This window comes from Galeopterus variegatus, unplaced genomic scaffold (genome assembly GCF_000696425.1).
Source record: "Galeopterus variegatus unplaced genomic scaffold, G_variegatus-3.0.2 Scaffold706, whole genome shotgun sequence".
NCBI classification, from domain to species: domain Eukaryota; kingdom Metazoa; phylum Chordata; class Mammalia; order Dermoptera; family Cynocephalidae; genus Galeopterus; species Galeopterus variegatus.
In genome coordinates, this window is record NW_007726817.1 from 1 (window position 1) to 7,006 (window position 7,006).

Genomic DNA, 7,006 nt, shown 5'->3' on the forward strand with positions numbered 1-7,006 from the left:
AAAAAAAAAAAAAAAAATCCAGGGCATTTCCAAGGCAGAAGCCTTGGTTTTCAGATGGTGCCTTTGGTACAAGTGTCTGAGATGGGCAGGGGACCTTGTTCCCAGCACCTACTTGCCTCCATCAGCCTTGCCTCTCTCCCTCCCTGAGCTGAGACCTCCATCCTAGCATCCTCCAGGCCTGTTGGGGTCCCTTGCCCCTCACTGCTGAGCTGGAGGAATGGCCTCACCTCCTTAGTACAAATTTGTTCCCACATGAGCCCCCGATGCGAATCACACACCCCTGCAGCTCCACAGTGAGAGAACAGAGAAGGGAGGGAGCTGTTCCCCAGAGCCTGTTCCCCAGTGACCCTAGAACCAGGCCCTTTACATGTGCTACCTCATGTCATGCTCATGACAGACCCACAAGCTGGTGCAGCTCACATGCCCATTTTACAGACAAAGAAACTGAGGCTCCCGTGAAGGGCTTCATGCAATGTCATACAGTGAGGACCTGACTGAGCTGGGATTCAAACCTGGGCTTGTCTGGATCCAAAACCTAAGATCTTAACATTGTGTTGTCCTGTGCAAGAGAGAAGTTGAGACTCAGAAGTGCCAGTGATGGAGGCCCTGGAACTAGGGCCAAGAAGGTGACTACAGAGGAAAGAACCCTGGACTGGGAACCAGCCAACCTAGGTTTAAATCTTTACTTGGCCCAAAACACCGCGTGATCTGGGCGAGTTACTTTCCTTCTCTGAGCTCAAGGGCGAAATGGAGACAATAATAGTGCCTATCTTATGGGGCTACTGTGAGTGTCACAGGAACTATAAATAAAGCACGAATCACAGTGCCTGACACACAGTACATGTTCAATCAAGGCTAGTCATCGTTTCTGTGGACATTTTCATAACAGCCTCCCCAGACTGCTGGGGTAGCATGTGGGAAGAGCTGTGCTCTACATCATGGTCTCAGAAATTGTCAGAGCTGGAAGTATCGAGCCCAATGCCCTCATTTTTCCAAAGGGGAAACTGAGGCCCAGGGTCACAAGTGAGTGGTAGGACCAGGACTCAGCCCCGTGTCTCCTAACAACCTCCCTGCTCCAGCCAGGGTGACAGTTCTCCTTCCAGTCTCCTTTTGCCCTCTGTCCACATCTGTCTGTCCAGGTGCCCCTCCCCTGTGAGGCCAGGTAGATAGCTGACCCTGGCAGCTCTTTTTAGTCCAGCCCCTGGCAGGAACCAGCCGGAATAAATTCAAAGAGACCCCCTCTGGAGGCTGCTTTTGCCATGTCTCCCATCCAAATGTTAATTTTGCCAGGGCCTTGATAAATCTTCCTGTCGTCTCCATGCGCTTGAGACGTAGATTTCATCTTATTGAGAGGCGACACTTCTGCCCTTTGGTACCAGCTATCAATTTCAGGCAGCAACCAGAGTGGAGAGCAACAAAGAACTAGGTCCTGTTAATCCCCCTTCTGCCGCCTAATTCTTCCCTCAAACTCTGTGGGACCAGCACACTTGAGATGTCTGCTTCATCTGCCCATCCAAAGAGGTTTAGGGGTCCTGCCCCCTCGTCCTTAGCACACCTGGCTGACTTGCAACTGCCAGCACCTGCACCTCTTTGCCTGAGGCTTTCCCAGACCTCTAGAGCCACTTTGCTGCCCAGATGGCAAACTGGAAGAGCAGGAAATTGCCATCCAGTTCCTAACTAATGACTCTTTGGAGTATGAGTACCCCAGCTCCCTCACCCTTTGCAGGATGGTGGGGTGGATAACTGTGAGGTGCGAGTTCTACACCGCCTCGCGGGATTCCCAAACGGAGTTGCCCACAGCCCCCTGTCCTGGCTGCCTCCCTTCCCTAGCTCACTTCTCACTGACCTGCTGCTACTTCCTGGGATCACTTCCCAAATAAACTACTTGCCCTTGAATCCTTTACTTGGGGTCTCCTTCTGCAGAAACCCAAACTAAGATACTCACCATACATATTTTAGCACCTCAAGATGGAATGCACTCCAATCAGCAATGGAGATACAAGAGGTCTGACATTTACTGAATGCCTACTATGTGGCAGGAACCATGTGTTTCTTGCTTCTAGACCGATTTTTTATTCAAGCTGCGAGACAACTCTGAGAGGGCTTCTCCCAGTTTTACAGATGAGGAAATGTGCTCAGAGAGGCATAGTGACTTGCCCAAGGTCACACAGCCAGCAGACAAAGAGTCAATATCCAAAATCAGGCAGCACACTGTGTTATCCACTCCCGTCTACCTCCTCTAGGTAGAGGCATGAAATGGAGGCAGGACTCACTCCCAGGTGTGATCAACAGTTCAGCTGGGTGAATTTCTCCAGCGGGCTTACTGTGAGGCAGCCTTCTGCAAGGTGCTAAGGACACCACAATAAAATGGTGCAGTTTCTGCTCTCAAAGGGACTGGGGATCTGGCGGGGGAGATAGACCCATGAAAGACAGTACAGCTGGACCCCTCCCGGAATGCTCTACCGCATCTTCCCTACGAGGTCCTCCTTTTAGAATCATGAGACATTCATGCAGGGAGTCGGCTGAGAGGCTGTCTATATCAACACATTATTATACAGATGGGGCAGCTGAGGCTCCAAGAGAGAAGCATTCACCCAGGTTTGTACTCCATGACCAGGGTTCTTGTGTCTGAACTCTGCTGAGCATCACCCACCCCCAGCCCACAGCTTGGTCTTACCCAGCAATTCCCCAAGAGAGCCAGAGGATCCCTCAGGCTCAAAAGCAATTCTCCAAATTCAAATCTCAAAGTAAAAACAAACAAACAAAAAACAGATTTTACTTATAAAATATTTAAACTTCTGTACAATCTAAGAAAAAAATAAATGTATAGACTTAGAAGAAAATATTTGCATATAGCAAGTAAAGGGTTAATAGCCTTAACAGGCAAAGAGCTTTTAGCAATCAATAAGAGAAAGACAAATGATAAAATAAAATGTACAAAAGATATGAGCAGAAGATGCCAGTCTATAGAGTCAATGCCAGAGCTTTGGGCTTCTGAGAATCCTGAGGGTGGTAAAACTGTTATTACTTGTTAAATAAACGCTTATTCATTATTAAAAGATCCATTTGTAGTGTGGGTCGCATATTACTGCTTGTTAAACCCTTTAAAGCACTGGGAGTCCTCCCAGATGCCTTATTTATAGTTACAATCACAGAGGAAGGCAGCCAAATGCCAGAGCCACGGCCGCATCATGGGACGCACTTCCTGCCGCCTCCCCCAACCTCGTGCCTTTGGTCTCCCAGTCCCAAGCAAAGTGGCCTCAGACCCAAATTTCCCCTGCAGCCTGGATGAGCTTGACTGGGGAGTCAGGATGCCTGGGCTCTGATCCTGGCCCTGTCCCTCACTGTCTGTGTGACCTCCACCCCTTCTCTGGACCTCAGTTTTCCCATCTGTAAAATGAGTGGTTGGCAACAACAACATCAGAGGTCACTCCAACACTGACACACTAACATTCTAGGGTCAGAATGTGTTGGGGGAGGAGACGCGGCATTGACCATCTCCCCTGCCTTCATCTCCTTGCAGAAAAGCTGCTGCTGACCTAATCAACTGAAACTCAATTAAGGAGCCCTTTTAAGTGACCTAGGACAAAGACCTCGCTTTATAGACATAAAGTCAGAAGCCCAGAGAAGAGCAAGTCCTCAAGTAAAGTGGCCCAGCCCAGTCAGGACTGGAGCCTGGGAACCTGAGTTCCTTCCTTCTCTTCCTCCCTAGGAGGGAAAGAAGCAGGCCAGGGCTCAGGTGCTGCGGTTGCTGGGAGCTTTCTCTGCCTCCTGCTCTCCTGTTCTCGTCTCCCTCTCCCTCTCCCTCCTTGATTCTGTGGAGATCAGGGCCACAAGCACAGTGCAGCAGGAGAATCTTGTCCACCCTGCAGGGTCCTCCCAGCCAGCCAGATGCCCTGACCTCTGCCCTGAAGACGACCTCTGGTCCTGAGGAGTGACTCAGCACTCCACACCGCCTGGCGCTCCCTGCTAGAGACGCTGTCCCCAGGAGGGGAACCTAAATGGAACTGAACACCTGCTGTATCTCATCACGTGCTTTATATCCTTTCTTGTTTGGCTTCTCATCACTCCCAGCAGGGGGCAGTGTGTGCCCTGTGATGGCTGTGAGATCAAGGTTTGGGGCCAATTCTATCAAGTACTGTGTGACTCCAGGCGAGCCATGTCACCTCTCTGAGTCTCTCAGTAACCAGGGCTGTCATGAGGAAAGAAATAGATAATAAATTAAAGATACTAGCACAGTGCCTAGGACCTAGGGAGAGGTCAATAAAGAGTAACTACTAACTACCTTAGGGTTCTTGGAAGAGACAATATCCCAATGGCAGGGCATTCAGATCATTCGCTTGCAAGGGGCCCATCCCGGTGGTCCCCAATGCTGGCCAAGGTCATGACCCCTCGTCAGCTCCCACCTGGGGCTGACCCCAGCCCAGGCTATCCTTGGGATATAGTCCAAGACCAGGATGCCGGCATCAAGCATGGGTGGGAGCCTGGAGCCCAGGAAAACACACATGATCAATACTAAGCCAATCTCCTACAAGATTACCCTGGCCTCTGGTATCCAATCGTAAAGAAAATCACTCAGCACGCTAGGGAGATGTGAAAAATGCTGCAGATTACAGTTTGGGATGTTCTGAGTGAGAGTGAGTGAGTCTGGGATTGTTTTCTGCAGTAAATAATTCATCCTCTTTAAACTTTGTTTTTTCTCACCAACTCCCTCCCTCCCTCCCTCCATCTCGCTGCCTCTCCTGCCTGCTCCCTCCCAAGTCTGCTCTCTAAGGCTTCCAACCCCCATCTCTGTCCAAGGCACCTCCAAGCCAGCAAGGAGCTCATAATACAAATGTTTTGAGTCTGTTAATGATACTAATCACCTTTTGCTGCTAATTAGTAACACTGTCAAGGAAAACTTCGTTGACAAGACCAAGGACCACCCAGGCAGGAAAGCCTAGGTAGGGCGGCAATGGGAAAGTCCGCAGCTGTGCTGGGAGCGAGGCATGGGGCGTGGCACCAAGGAGGGCCAACCTGCTGGACTAAGGGCAGTCTGGCCAGGACAGCACTTACTGTGGAGGAATCTGTCTTTTGCCCCAGCTGCTATATCACTCAGGTAATGGCTTGAGCAGGGGGGCTGCGATCTGACCAGGAGGCAGGTGAGTGGAGGCCAGGGAGAGAGATCTGGCTAGTGGGGACCCCTTCACCCCCACCACAGACACTTCCAGGCCCCAAGTCAAAAGCCTGGATCAACTCTGAGACCCAGGGCTCNCACCACAGACACTTCCAGGCCCCAAGTCAAAAGCCTGGATCAACTCTGAGACCCAGGGCTCAAGAATGGCTGATGGAGGGCCATCGTGGAATCTCAGTGCACCAGTAGCTGGGTCCCTGGCAGATGACCAGTCAACGCACAGACCCTGGGAAGGTGCTGGGCACACAAACACAGATCAGACCCTGCCCTGATCTCCAGGAACTCATAGCTTGGTGGAGGGAGATGAATAATAACAGCCAACATTTACTAAGCACCTACATGTGCCAGGCACTGTGCTAACTGCTTATGTACATTACTTCTTTGATACCTCCCAACATTCCCATGAGGTAGGTACTTTCTTAGTTTTGGGTTTGTTCATTTGTTTCTTGGTTTTTTTGGTAGGTACTCCTTTTATCCCCACTTTACAGATGAGAAACCTGAGACACANCACAAAACCTCTAACAGAGAAGTAAAAAGACAGTTTCAATTCAGTGTGAGCCATGCTAGAATAGGGGGTGTCTGGGGGCTGCAGGAGCACTGAAGTAGCACGTCATGCACTCTTGGGTGATCAGCGGGGTTTCCAGGAGGAGGTGAGGTCTGAGAGACCCCTGAAAGCTGCATAGGTGTTAGTTAAGGAAGGTGGAAAGGAATTCCAAAAGGATGGGGCATAGTGAGCAAAGCACAGACAAGAAGGGCAGAAGTCAGGTGGGCCAGTGATGTTTGAGAATAAGGAGCATGGTGGGAACCATGAGAGACCCAGCCGGGGAACTCAGAGCAGGAGCTGGATGCTGCACCTGAGGGCCATGGGGAGCCATGCAAGGAGAGCAGCAGAGAAGACGTGACTTTAGGAAGCTCCCTCTGGCTACAGGATGAAGGCAATTGTGGGGTAAGAAACCAGAGACTGGTGATAGGCCAGGAAAGGGCTGGCCAGGGATTGGGCTCGGGCTGTGTGCTGCTGGGATAGGAGAGGAGAAGGCAAATTCAGTGAGTGATTTGGGTGATGGATTGGAAGTGGAGGTGGAATGAAGGAGAGGGAGGAGTCTAGGGCGTGAGACGCAGCAAGCTCCCAGGCAGATCCAAGAAGGGCCCCTTTCTCCCCTGGCACAGAGGAACCATGCCAGGCATCTCAGGGCGGGGCACAGCCTCCAATTCAATCCCCGCTTGGGCTGCTGCAGGGGCCCAGATGCCAGGAGCTGATAAGGAAACAGTGTACAAACCTGAAAGGCCCCCTGGCCAACTCTATCTCCTCCTTTGACACCTGAAAGCTCCCCCACCCCCAACCCATTCCAGCTTCATTCTCTTGGGTTAAGCATTGCCTGTTCTGTGATGGGGAGATCTTCTCATGCCTTGAATTCTTCTTAGGCAGTGTTCTTCAACTCAAATTACATATCCCCTTTTTTCGGGGACAGCTTTCTGGGGTTCCCCCAGGCAGAATAAATTGTTTCCTCCTTGTGGTCTCAGAGTACCTTGTGTGTGTGCACAGCCTGAAGATATTGGAGTGAGGTTTTTCAGTCTGTCTTCTGCATTAGCCTGGGTACCCCTGGAGGGGCAAGGTCACAAGGGATCCTTTGGTTTGTATGTGTTCTCCCAAATGAGCATGATTTTGTACAAGTGCATATTTAAAAATGTCTCCCCTTCTAGACCGTGAGCCCTCTGAAATTATTTTATTTTATTTCATCTAATCATCATATAGTAACTTTACCTTTTTTTTCTTTTTTGGTGTACAGCTCTAGAAATTTCTTTTTTTTTTTTTTTTTTTTTTTTTTTTTTCGT